This window comes from Mycteria americana, chromosome 1 (genome assembly GCF_035582795.1).
Source record: "Mycteria americana isolate JAX WOST 10 ecotype Jacksonville Zoo and Gardens chromosome 1, USCA_MyAme_1.0, whole genome shotgun sequence".
NCBI lineage: Eukaryota > Metazoa > Chordata > Aves > Ciconiiformes > Ciconiidae > Mycteria > Mycteria americana.
Genome location: NC_134365.1, coordinates 116,838,011 through 116,850,614, shown reverse-complemented (window position 1 = coordinate 116,850,614; position 12,604 = coordinate 116,838,011).

The window sequence follows — 12,604 nt, the reverse complement described above, 5'->3', positions numbered from 1 at the left end:
CCTTGAGTGTCATCAAACACACCTCTCCAGTGACAAGAGTGCATCCCTTTATCTTCACTGGCTGTGGGCCTTGAACCACCTCCCCCTTACTGTCCGATCCGATCCCGGGCTGAGCTTCACCTTCCTTCCTCCCCATCTGCAGCTTCCAGGCACGATGAGTTCAGCTGGTCCAGCCTCAGCTGCAGGTCCTCCTTTTGGAGCTATGACAATTGGCCAGGTGGCATAGACAGCTTCTTCGAAACAAAGCACAATAAAATCAGCACTAAGTGGAAGACCAAGGTTAATAATTTCTTTTTCCTAAGCTGAACTCCATAGCAACAGCTGAGGCAGGTTTGCCTTGTCCCACCTCTGTCCCCAAGCTTGCCACTGTCTCCCCTGGCAAAACCTCTGCAGCCTGCTGGTTTACACCTCCAGCCTCCTCTTCTCTGCAGAGCCAGTTTTTAACAGATCGCTTTGACCTTCTTTCTCTCAGGTAAATCAGGACTGTCACAGGGCAAGACTGAGGCCTTCTCCATGGTTATAAACATTGGGTATTAGATGTACAGGAATGCTCCTTGTGGAGTCCATTCTTTTACTTTCCCTAGGGATGCACTTAGGTAATCCTGCACAGCCACCTTTCATTTAACTCTGTTCATTTTGGCAAAGGATTCTGCCATACTTACTTAACAGTGCAATCAGATCAGATGCATTATTCCTAAAAGCACCAGAGATTTATAGCACACTGTTTTGGTTCACCTCAGTTCATTTGGGAAATCACACTACTTAGTTTTGTAAGCATATCTGCTGTTTGATTGACAGTATTGTGACTGACCACCAATTTTACTGAGTTTTATGGCTTCGCTTTTTGCTTTGATATCATACCTCCTGGATCATGTGGCTATGAGAATCTCATTTATAAAAATAAAAATTTTCAAACCACATGATTCTGGAAGGAAACTGGAAAGTAAGAACACATTTCAATGTGTAAAGGGAAACAGAAAGACCAGAAAGTTACTAATATACCTAAAATAATCACATTTTCCTTTTGAAGGCAATAAGGGCATGTGGCCATAGGAATGTACAAATTCATATCTTGGAACACCTGGAATAAGCAAGACTGAAATAAGGCATTTCTTAGAGCTGGCTGTTGGGCTTCATTTGCCTATTCAGAAGACAAAAAGAGAGTGAGATATTTGCAATGCAAAGCTCCAGTATGGGAGGGGATTTTGTCTTGGTTTGGTTTTTTTTCAGTGCATGTTGGTCTTATGCAGACAGCCCAAGATGAATTAAACATAGGATTATTTTTTTTCCTCCAGATGAAGATGAGGAGACTGGAAAGAGAGGTACCTCAGGAGGCTATAGAAAGAGGGCATTGCAATGTCTATTGATTGATAACCAGTCCAGAAAGTAATTGCATTGAATGCTCGTAAACCTCTTCAAAATATCACTTGAACAGAGGGAAGAGACAATAATGATGAATATCTGGTTGTCCAGACTACTATTTCACTGTGGCTTCTTCAGTATTTTCTCAAGAGGTCTTACCTGTATTGGCTTAGGTTAAGGTATTGAAAATGTTTCAGATGTGCAAGTTATTACTTCTGCTAAAGGAAAACTGACTCTATTATTTGAAGGCTCCTTCCTATGACTTTTTTACCAGTCATTAAAGAAAAATACAGGCAGAAGAACAGAAAGAAAAATACTTATGAATACAGCTCCAGAATACAAAACTGAATCTAAATACTTGAATGAACAGAATTAGATGTTATGATCTCATTTTTTAGCTGTATGTGGATTTCTCTACACTAAGTAGTCCATCAAACTATATTCAAACGCTATCCGTTTTTACAAGCACTGTAATAAGGATTTTTTTAAAATGATTGTGCTAGTACTGCTATATAATAAAGTGCAGAAATATGTGCAGATTATCAAAGACTTTTCATAACTGGGCATAAATAGAGCTTTTGGAGAAAGTCAGTGGTGTCACAGCCATGTCAGAATTCACTGGTCTGTCTCTTAATTTTTATCTAAAAAATCAATTTCATAGACAATAAGAAAATCCTTCTTATTTTCTAGTAGTATATGCACTGTGCTAGTGGCAAAAGTCAGCTTCTAGTCTTGCAGAGGGACAGTATCAGAAGTATTATTTGATTTTTCAGAAGTGCCTCTGTATATCATCCCTTGATGTCTAAATCTAACATCGCCATTTATGGCATTGCACACTTTTTCCAGGAGATACTTTCCTGCAGGGAACTCTCTCTGGCATTATAAAGCAATGATGGATTAACCACCTTCCATAGTGTTTCTGCAAGTAGCAGTCAATGTGGTTTCAAATATGGAGAACTGGTATTATCCAACAGCCCCCTTCTTTTCAGTTTGGGGAAATTTCGCTGTTGCTTTTTTATGAATAGTTGCATAATGAGGGTGAAAATGAAAGGAACAGAGTATGTGTGTGAGTGCAAAGCAGGAACATGAAGTATTAGATTTTCACTGAACTCCACCTGTGAAATGATGCATGACAAAGGGGTATTCACGTTTTAGTTTGTGATCAAGGTTCTTATATGCCATGGCTTTGGCAATTTCTCTAAATAGGGTTGTGCATACCTCCTGCATTTCAGATAGCAACCAGTCACTTTTTGAAATTTGGAGGGAAGGAGGAGGCTGTTTCTCTACCAATTCTTCCTGCTTTTTCTGCCATGCCTCTTTTCTTTTTCTCATTTTGATATGGACATGAAGAGAAAGTGGGGTAGAAGGCAAACAATAAAAATGCGTAGATAGCACCAAAAACTTGTAATTCATTCTGCAGGAGTATGTGCCTCCCCAAAATGTTCACAAAGATTAGAGGAATTTAAAATAAAAAGGATTTATTTACAAAACTATGGAAAGCTGGCAGTCTTAGTTCTGTCTACTGTGGTATGGAGTATTGATGTTATGAACTTGCTCCAGATGCTAACTTTTCATTCCTATGTTTTTCTCAACCCCTTTTAAGGGGTTTTGACATACCTTCTTTAACAATCCACTGCAATCAAATCCTCAGATCTGTTCAGAAAAGAAGGAAGAATGCAACTTGTGTAACATGTTTATGTTCTTACAGTCCCAGTGCCCTCCTCTCTTGAGTGATTCACTTCACTAAATGAAGAAAGTAAAATTCAAATGGGTGAGGTGATGTGGAGTTTCAGGCTACTGATGTCCACATCTTTTTACCCATTCCCTTCAAAGGTCTAGTGTGGAGACACACTGGAAATCATAAAAAGGCCTGAATGGACGTATGGACCCATTTATCAGCCCCCAGAGTGATGTAGCAACTCTTGATATGCTCCAGATCTCCGTCAGCAGTGTCACTGGTGTCCATGTAGATGAGCAGCATGTAATAGCAATGGGCAAGCCTCAACAACATCCCAGATCAGAGCTCCCAGCAGCAGCAAACCTGCCAAGACAGCAAGCCAGGTCAGTAAATGAGTGCCCGTGAGTGCCTAACTATTACTAATTTACATGACTGAAAATGTAAAGTTCCCAAAGCTTTTGAAAAAGCTATGGAAAGAGAAAGACAGCATTTCTAGACACTTATTTAATAGGAGTCAGGAAGGGAAAGGAAGTTTCCTTATGCAACAAGGACTTATTTTATTTCTTATTTTTGCTCACATTATTTTTAAGATAGCCCCAAAACTGGGACTGTTACACAAAGCAAAACTATACAAGGCTACCACAACACAGATAAAAATACTAAGGCAGTCAGAGAAAATTACTTTTTTATCTGATTACTCTCTTTTTCCTCAGCGGGGTCAGGTTGTCACTATAATTCTGTTTCTCCCTTTCTCTGTCTCAAAAAAGGGCTTTGCTGATCACATATGATAGGATCATCAAAGTTGTGAAAAAGAATTGTGTGAACTTATGCTATCTGCTGATAAATTTTACTTGAACCTGAAGTGCTCCTTAAACAACTTCAGAAAGTCAGTAGGCACTGGATACAGATAGGTCAAGAAATCTCTAATAAGAGCTTAATAAATCATTGTTAGCTCACAGATGAGGCTTGATCTCAGACAAAACTCTTCCTCCCTTCAAGTAGAATATTTCATACTGGTCCAATAACACTTCAGTAAAAATCAGCTCTTCTGCTTCTTAGGTGTTGTTCCATCCCAAAAGCGAGGCCATGTTGACAATGTAAATTTTCTTTTCAAGTTCTGCCATTAGCACTTCTCAAGTGGCACGGTTCCAAGGAAAAACCATCATGTTTTACCTTACAGCCTCACTAGGAGGACTCATCAGTGCTTGAGAAAAAGAGCGATTGATTTTAAATTTACAGGTAACAAGTACTTAAAAGCAGAACTGAAAGCTGATTTGAAGCTTCCAATTCCGTTTCCTAAGAAGACAAACTTTAAGTGAATGCCAATTGGCTTGCAGGAGTTGCTGATAAAATCTATAAATCACTGATTAGAAATATATAAGTTGGGGTTTTTTGTTCTTTATGTCTGCATCTCATACTCAGAAATTTTCATGTTCTGTCTGTCTGGGCAAGATGAAATATCTTTGTTCCATGTAAAAAATTATGAAGAGGTGTTATAGAGCCTAATTTCTCTTCTGTTCCTCCCACTCCCAGTCCAATAAACAGAGAAAAAAAAGACAGAAAATAACCACATCAAATGGCATAAACGATAAAAATAAAATTTATGAAGAAGGATTGATGACCCTAATGTGAAACCACGTGCAGCTAAGGCAATTTGCAAACCCAAAACAAGCAAAGAGAAGGATCAGTTGAGTGCCATTTAAAGTAAAACAACCTGGTTTCACATTGCTCGATACGGTGCCATTTGCTTTAGATTTTGTTTTTCCAGCATTTAAACAGCTCACGTGTTCTGTTTGAATTGTCTAGGGTTCTTGTTTTACTTTTTCTTTCATCAAGAGCTTTTAATTTAGGTCATTTAGTATAGCTTGTACCAAAAAAAAAAGATACTAGGAAATGAAATGCTTTGTTGCTGTAGGCGAGTGCTTGCTGTGTGATCTTTTCTGAAATTAGTACCATAATTATTATTTGTGGTATCATGCCATGTTCAACAAATGAATGTGTTCTAAGGCTTAGTTGTCTGCACGACAGTGGCATAAGTGAGTATCAGGCGCTGTGTTCTTTTACGACTTACGTGAATACAACAGAAGGATAATGAGTATAAGCAGGGAAAAAAAGACTCAGATCTGAGGCTGCAGCATTATAGTGTTTATTCTTTTTTCCTTTTTCTTTCTGAATCACTGTGGCAGAAGTTATAGCACCAGCAGATACTCACACAGCTATCTAGCCTATGCAAGGCCAAACTGTAGGCTAGACAAAATTTTGCATATGGTCATAATGAGAAATAAAGATTAGTTGCTTAATGTCAAGTCTGTAACTCTTTGCTAAAGAAATAATTCGGCTGTTTAGCGATTTAGTCTGCTTAGCAAGAAAGAGAAACTGATAAATAGGCATTACTGTTTTATTCCCTGCACCAAAAATGGCACACAGGAAAAGCAGTGCTAAGCACCCTCCTGCTGTTCCTCTAATGTCTTCCTCAGAAGTAATTTCTCTCACTTTCCTTTCTTTCCCCTACTGCCCTTCCTTACCCCTGTGCTATTATCATTTTCTGTTGTTCTGCCTTTCTCTTGCAGCAGCCACCCATGGGCTCTAATTGGTAGTAGAACCTACCGTGCTGGGCACAAGATGAATACAGGTGAAGAGCACTAACAAGTTAGTCCTTGCACTGAAAAAATTTCAGTGTGTAGAACTATCTGTTCTCTATTTCTCTTCCTGACTCCATTCACTTCTTTAAGAGTCAAAGTGGTAGGCTGTTAAGGATATGTGAGATGAGTTCAGCCCCATATCAGCTATAAGAGATTTTGGAAATTTCTAATACACTGCTGGAACTCTCCTATGAACACAAGAGTAGACGTAGCCTTTTCAAGCAACCTTTGTTTTACATGAAATAATCATAACAATAAATCACCTTCTGCATCTTCTCTTGTACACGTTTCCTTTTCTCGGCTGTCTTCCCCATTTTTTTTTTCTGTCTGATACGGGCTGTAAATTTTCAAGGTATGGTTAGTGTGATTGCATAGGGGACTGTGTGAGGTGCTTTGCTTATGTAGCATGGAACAGATACTTGCTAGTAATAAAGTTCATGGCATCATCCATGGTCAAAAAGAGCTAGCTGGACGATTTTCACAACAACCAAAGGAAAAACTGGTTAAAAGCAGATTTTGCCACAGCGTGTGTTTTAAAATATGTATTCAGGCATTGGTAAATATGTGTGGAAGGCAGGTGTGGCCAAAAGAATAATTTCTTCATTCTGCAACTCTACAATCTAAAAGTCAGTCAGAGGGGAAAAAGACTCCTCTCAAAGGGAGGTTCACACAGGGGAAGTGTCCTTATCTGTATCTCTCTGCACTCAGCCTATGGTATCTCAGACACATAAAGCAGCACAAGGGCCTCATTGAGCCAGTAGTTAAGAAAGCAAATAAAAATGAAATTATTAAAATTACTTCTAGTTGTGCCTGATGCCCCAGCTGAGACAACAGGATTCCCATTATGGCTGGTTCATGTACTCACAATGGCACTTTCTGGCATTTGTAACGCCTTTGAGCTGGTGGCCATGGACAATTTCCTGGAGATGCTCTGGTCAGGTGTCTCACACAGCAGGGGTATTTTGGGACCACATTCTGCTGGTTGGGCTCTGCCCAGCTGGGGCACATGCCAAAGCTCCTGGCTGAGCTTGCCATGAGGCAGCCTCACCTTTGGCTGGGAATGGCCAGGACTCCTCTCAGGCAGGGATCACAGCAGAAGCAGATGAAAGTGTGCTTAATTAACACTACCTTTTGGTTCCCTTTTCTTATAACCAGCCCCTTCTCCCTGAATGACCTTCTTGCCACAGGAGATCAGACAGACACGCTTATGCTAAGGCATCTGCCCACCCACACAAATGCCTCCCTTGGGCCAGGGCTGTTAGCTTCTGTAGGGCTTCTTGCCCTCCCTCCTCAGCTGTGTGTGCATCAGAGATGTTGACTGTTTCAGATTTGCTTTTTTCCAAATAATTAAACTAACTTTAAAGTAACTTGCACAAAATGCCACACAGAACCAAAGAAATTTGACCACCATAAAGCTGAGACAGCAAGTGAACAAAATGAAGGGGTAGAGATAGAGGAGAAGACGACATGGCAAAAATACAGATGTGTTAATCAGCAAGAATAGGTATGGACAGAAAGTGGCTCTCCTCCCACCTTGCCCAGGGAAAGATCTCCTTGAAGCCATGCTTTCACACTGCTGCAGGACCAGCTCATGCCTGCCTTGCTCTAAGGTTAGAGACATTCAGTTCCAAGCTATTAAGTAGGATCTTTTAAGAGACTTTAATATTTTAGCTCTTGTGTTTCCTAGAGAGTTATTAAAATTCCTGTAACAGAGTTAATGAGAAGAAGGGGTCATCAACCTCAATGTTTGGGTAGAAAATGCCGACTTTCTTCCCACCTCTCCTAATGCTGTACAGTGCAGTGATTGGCACAGTTTACTTTCCAGTACTAGGGAGAGATTAGCCGATGGCAATGGTCTAGGACCTTCTAGGATGAAGGGTAGGATTACAAATTTTTTGTGAGAGATTACATTGTGAGAGATGCATGACATGATTCTTAAAAAGTAGATATGGCCCTTAATGATTTTATCAGATTCATCAATAATGCCATGGAGGCCAGTGATGTCAAAGAAGGAAAATTGTATTTGTAAATTACATCTTATTTTGGAAAACGTATCAATACTCAACACTGTTGTGTTACAAGGTCTGTGGTAAAGTTTGTGACAAACTAGAACTCACCTACAAAGTTGACAAAGATAGATGACTAAAAAGAGAAGAAATTTAGTCAACTTTACAACTTTCCTCAGTCAAAACCACCATAGGATACATTCAGTTCTTTAATTTGGGGGCAAGGGGTATGAGAATAGCTTTGAAAGCAAAAGTCATCCTAGCGCTGACTGTCTGACTGATACTCAGATTAGTTTCAGTAAACATAGTGAGCCAGTGGGAGAAGAAATGAAGTCAGGTATGCCTAATCTGAATGTCTAGAGATAATAACTTGTCCCTAGTCAGAGGAGTGCACTTTATCCAGTCCTGCCTACGTGACGTTTCTACATCCACTATTACAATTTATTATTATTATTATGCTTTTATATGTCTGGAAATGTATACAGCACCTTACGCTATAAACCTGTAAGCTGCTGCTTCTCGCCAATTCAACTGTGAAACACAGAGCAATAATATCAGTGATATAAAAATTATATGATGTTTTCCATAATCTATTTATATGGAAGAATAAAAATCTTTGTATATTCTGCTCTTTTCTTTCAAAAGACAACGAGGATTCCTAGCAAGAGGAAGGAACTTACATTAATCAAACAGGATAAAAAAAGATAATTTTGAAGATTTACTATTTTAACAGTCTAATTTGGTTATTTTTGAAGTGAGAGAAAGGAAACAAGATATTGAAAATGGAAGTAAGAATGGAGTTCATAGCTCATGAATTGGTTAATACAGCTTTTAGATGTTTTTAATGAGGTGGCACCTTTGGAGATATGGGCCCTGTCTTTCTTCCTTCCCTCGCATCTCCCACATCCAAAGGAATCAGCTTTTCCCTAACAGCTGAGACCCTTCCTTGCATAACAGCAGTGCATCCATCTGAGTGTGGTACAGGCCTGGAGCCTTGCCCAGCAGAGGGATGTAAGGAGAAGAACGGGCAGGAGGCATTTACTCACCACTCTCATAAGCTGGGAAGTTCAGAAGCAAATGCAGGATGCAAAACTCTTGTGTAGATTAACAGCACCAAGCCACTTACTGATTGATCACTTTTGTTTTCCCATCTGTGGGATACCAAACATTTTGGTGCTTATTCATTGACAAATTACTGAATGGAAGACCTGGGAAAATGCCTTTTAAAAATGAAATGGCTTTACCTGCATTCAGACGTTTGCAACCATGAATATTCTTGTAAATGGGTTCATAAGTGGGAACAGGCACTGCAGCATTACAGTTATATGCAGTTTAAGAAGATATCCACAAAAATGATGTTTGAATTAATAAATATCATTAAAAAGTCAAAGAATTACACTTATCGAACACATAAAAGAGCGAAGAGTCCCTGAGGATACACATCCAGTCTGGACCAAGCAGTGCATGCCTTGATCCTGCATTCAAGTCTCTGTGGCCACAAATGTTCACCCAAGTGGTTTCAGTAGTGAAATGCAGCACAACTGATTGAATTTTGATTGTCAGAGAGTCATGAGAGACTGCTTATAAACTGTCTGAGGGAAAGCTGAATAATGAACAGATTCAAGCAAATAGCATGCTGCTCTTAGAAAAATGAACCATTGCCTCCAAGCTAAGGTACCCTTGTGGCCAATGTTGCTTTCCATTGGCTCTGCAGAAAAAAAGACGACAGAAGGAGCTGGCCACAGATGTTAATTCATTAAATTACTCCATGTTATTTTTACAGTACATTATCAAAAGCTTTTATTATTTCACAGGCATCACTATTTCTAAACCAATATGAGGGCTCTTTCCTTTATCATGGTTTTGTAACCTTCCCCATTGTCTGCCCTATTGCACCTCCAGCAAAATTGTCATTGATTTCAGTGCAAGTCTCAGTAAGATCCTCCGCATTTGGCTTTTATTACTTAGGGTTTAATCTGTGCTCTTAGAAATAAATATGTTCATTTGCCCTTCATGTAATTAGCCTCACAGATTGAAAGTTGCAAGTAATTTTGAACTTACCATAAGTAAATGCATTCAACAGTAAGATTACCAAGCTGTTAAATCTGAAATAGTAGAACCTGAAATTTTATAACATATGCATGATTCATAGCCTTGTCTACACTAGAGGAAAGATACATGTTACTTCATACCAATATGACGCCCAAAGATGCTGCAGGCTTCTGGTGTCTTAACTCTGTGAAAAGTGTATTATCTGGCTGTTCAGTTGCAAAAACGTGATGAATTAATGCTGTATTTGATCATTTACCATTTTATTGCTTCCTTCAGCAATGAAGAAGTGTCAGGGTTTTTTTTTGGTTAGGCATAGCCATGCATGCAAACTGATTAAGAAAACAGGATATCATGGAAATATATAACAAGTATATGGCCTACGCTGAACTACCAAATTGCAGCCGTTTCTGGCATCATTCTGATGTGATCACACCTGAGCCACATTTTCCAGTCCTGCTCAAGAGTCCCATGCACAAGGGATGCACTCCCAGCCTGAAGGAAGAGGAAAAAATATTTCTATATGCTAAATATAGCTGGCCCTGTCTCTCTGCCAGCTGTACTCCAGTCCCAGAGTCTCGCCTGGCCTGGCATGACTGATACAGCAAAAGAAAGCTCCTCACTTCTAATTCTGATTCTGCAGGAATGCTGCAGCTGAACAGAGAAAGCAAGCGTCATGAATATAGTTGACTTTAACAAAATGATGATTCTGATCTTCTTTGTAAAGCTCTCTGTGATCCTAGGATGAAAACTGAAACACCCTACAAAAAATGGCTAGAGTGCCACTAACGCTTCTGGCCTATGCTCTGCCCCCATCCTCTTCTTCATTTTGAGATAGTGAAAATCAAATCCTGCACACACACTAGCACCTGGTTCAATGTACAGGAAGGGAAGGGTTAGTTTAATTGCCGTTCAAACCCCTTACAGTAGCGCTTCATCATATTTCTCAGTGAACTTGATCCAGCCCTGCCCATGCTAACCGTGGAGCTAGGCATCCAGGGGACCAAGAGGCTGTGATGCCTGAAGTTACTAAATGCGATCCAGTTCAAGTCTAAGCAGACATTTTGATGTGCTGCTTGGCTCGGTTTAAGTGCCACGTTGTGTCTTAGTTATCACTCTTTCACACCACGCTGGTACGTCTGTAATAAAAGTAGCTGCGTTTTAAAGGGCAATATATGCCTATGAGCAGAAATAGCCTGGAAAGGATGCTGAAGTAGCCTTTCAAAGTAAAGGAAGCAAACATTTTAAATTGTTTATGTTACATTATTTTAGTCACGAAGAATAAACATGCAAGCAACAACAGTGTACTGTCCCCAGTGTCCTGCTGCTTGCCCAGTTATGACAGCCCCTCAGTGGGGACTGCGTGGGGTGCGTACAGTGAAGCGACTTTTGGAAAAAGGTAGATTATGATGGGTTTTAGGTTCTTTAGGCAGCATGTGACTTTGAGGTGTAGGAAAAAGTTAAACTGAAGAAGCGTCTGCAATGGAAGCAGTAGAACGATTCCCATAGGGTGCATTGCAATAAAGAAATGTCAGAATACTTTATTCCTGTCTGTCGGTATTCGGCTAAGCTAGTTGATTTAACAGTTTACAGGTAAAGCTTGTAGGCCTGCTACAGCTTTATGCACTCATAATGTAGAAAAGACCATGAAGGGCACTCTTTCTGCCACGGCTATTACAAAGCCTTCCCAGTCTCAGTCACAGAGTCTTAAAGTATAACCTAAAGCTCGCAATAATTTCAGCGGAACTGATCCCTGCAAGCGATGCCTGTTCAGAGGGTCAGCTACTGTCCTCAGAGGTGGGGCCCAGACCAAGACGTCCGCCGTCCCTCTTGGGCAAGCAGCACCTCACTCTGACTACAGCAGAGTGGCATTTCCTCGTCTTTTTAATGCCACCGACTTCTTTTCAACTCCTAAACCTCTCTGACATAGATGAGAGTTAATAGGGAATGACCACACTGAAAAAAAGTCATTCTCAAAAGTTATGCTGATGGGGGATGTTAAAAATATAATGCAAATAGGCTGAACGCCAAGAAGCAAAATGAATGAGGCGGACAGCTTAGCATTTTTAATTTGTAACTAGTCAGTCCTAGATGGTTATGTTACAAGTAAGCCCAAGTTTGATCCTAGGATGGGCAGACCCATGAGCTCTTCTCCCAAGGCATCGGTTGCAGATCACTTCCCTTTGAATGCACCCAGAGGCACATTTTGTAGGGACAACCTAGCAGGGCTCTGGCACTCTTCTTATGTGACAGACAGGTTCTATACTCTTTACTCATCCCAGTAGTCCCAGTGACGGATCAGGGCTTTAAACATTTTGCTTCAGCTAAAGGTTCATTGGGCACCTAAAAGACGCGTTAAATGACTAATGTATGCCCTTCTCTCCACGTCGTACGGGCAGAAGTGCATAATGTTATCAAGGGCTTCTTTGAGTGTATCTTATTAGCATAGGTATGTAATATTAAGTATAGTTTTAACTTTGATGGACTTGCGCCATTAACATTTAGTGGAATATTATAAGCACTTTATCAAACCACATCCAGGAGGGTGACAGGGCCTTTTTACACCCAGGCCGACATTTTGGCTGACGTACACTCTGTATTTCCAACGCTTTTGTGTCACTCCCTGGCCCTGTAAGCACAAGTAATGTACAGAGTCCTCAGCTGTGAACAACAAACAATGTGTCAACAGTGTCAGCAGGAGAGTGGCATTTTTGTTGGACAGTTTGTTTCTTTCACTCCATAAAATATAAACTGTTCAGCTTGGCAGATTTGGATTTGCAGCGACAAACAAAAGAGAAGGGAGAAAAAAAGCTCAGGCATGGTAGTAGGCAATGAGTTTGGGTTAAAAAGCAGGTGGGAGGTGGCGG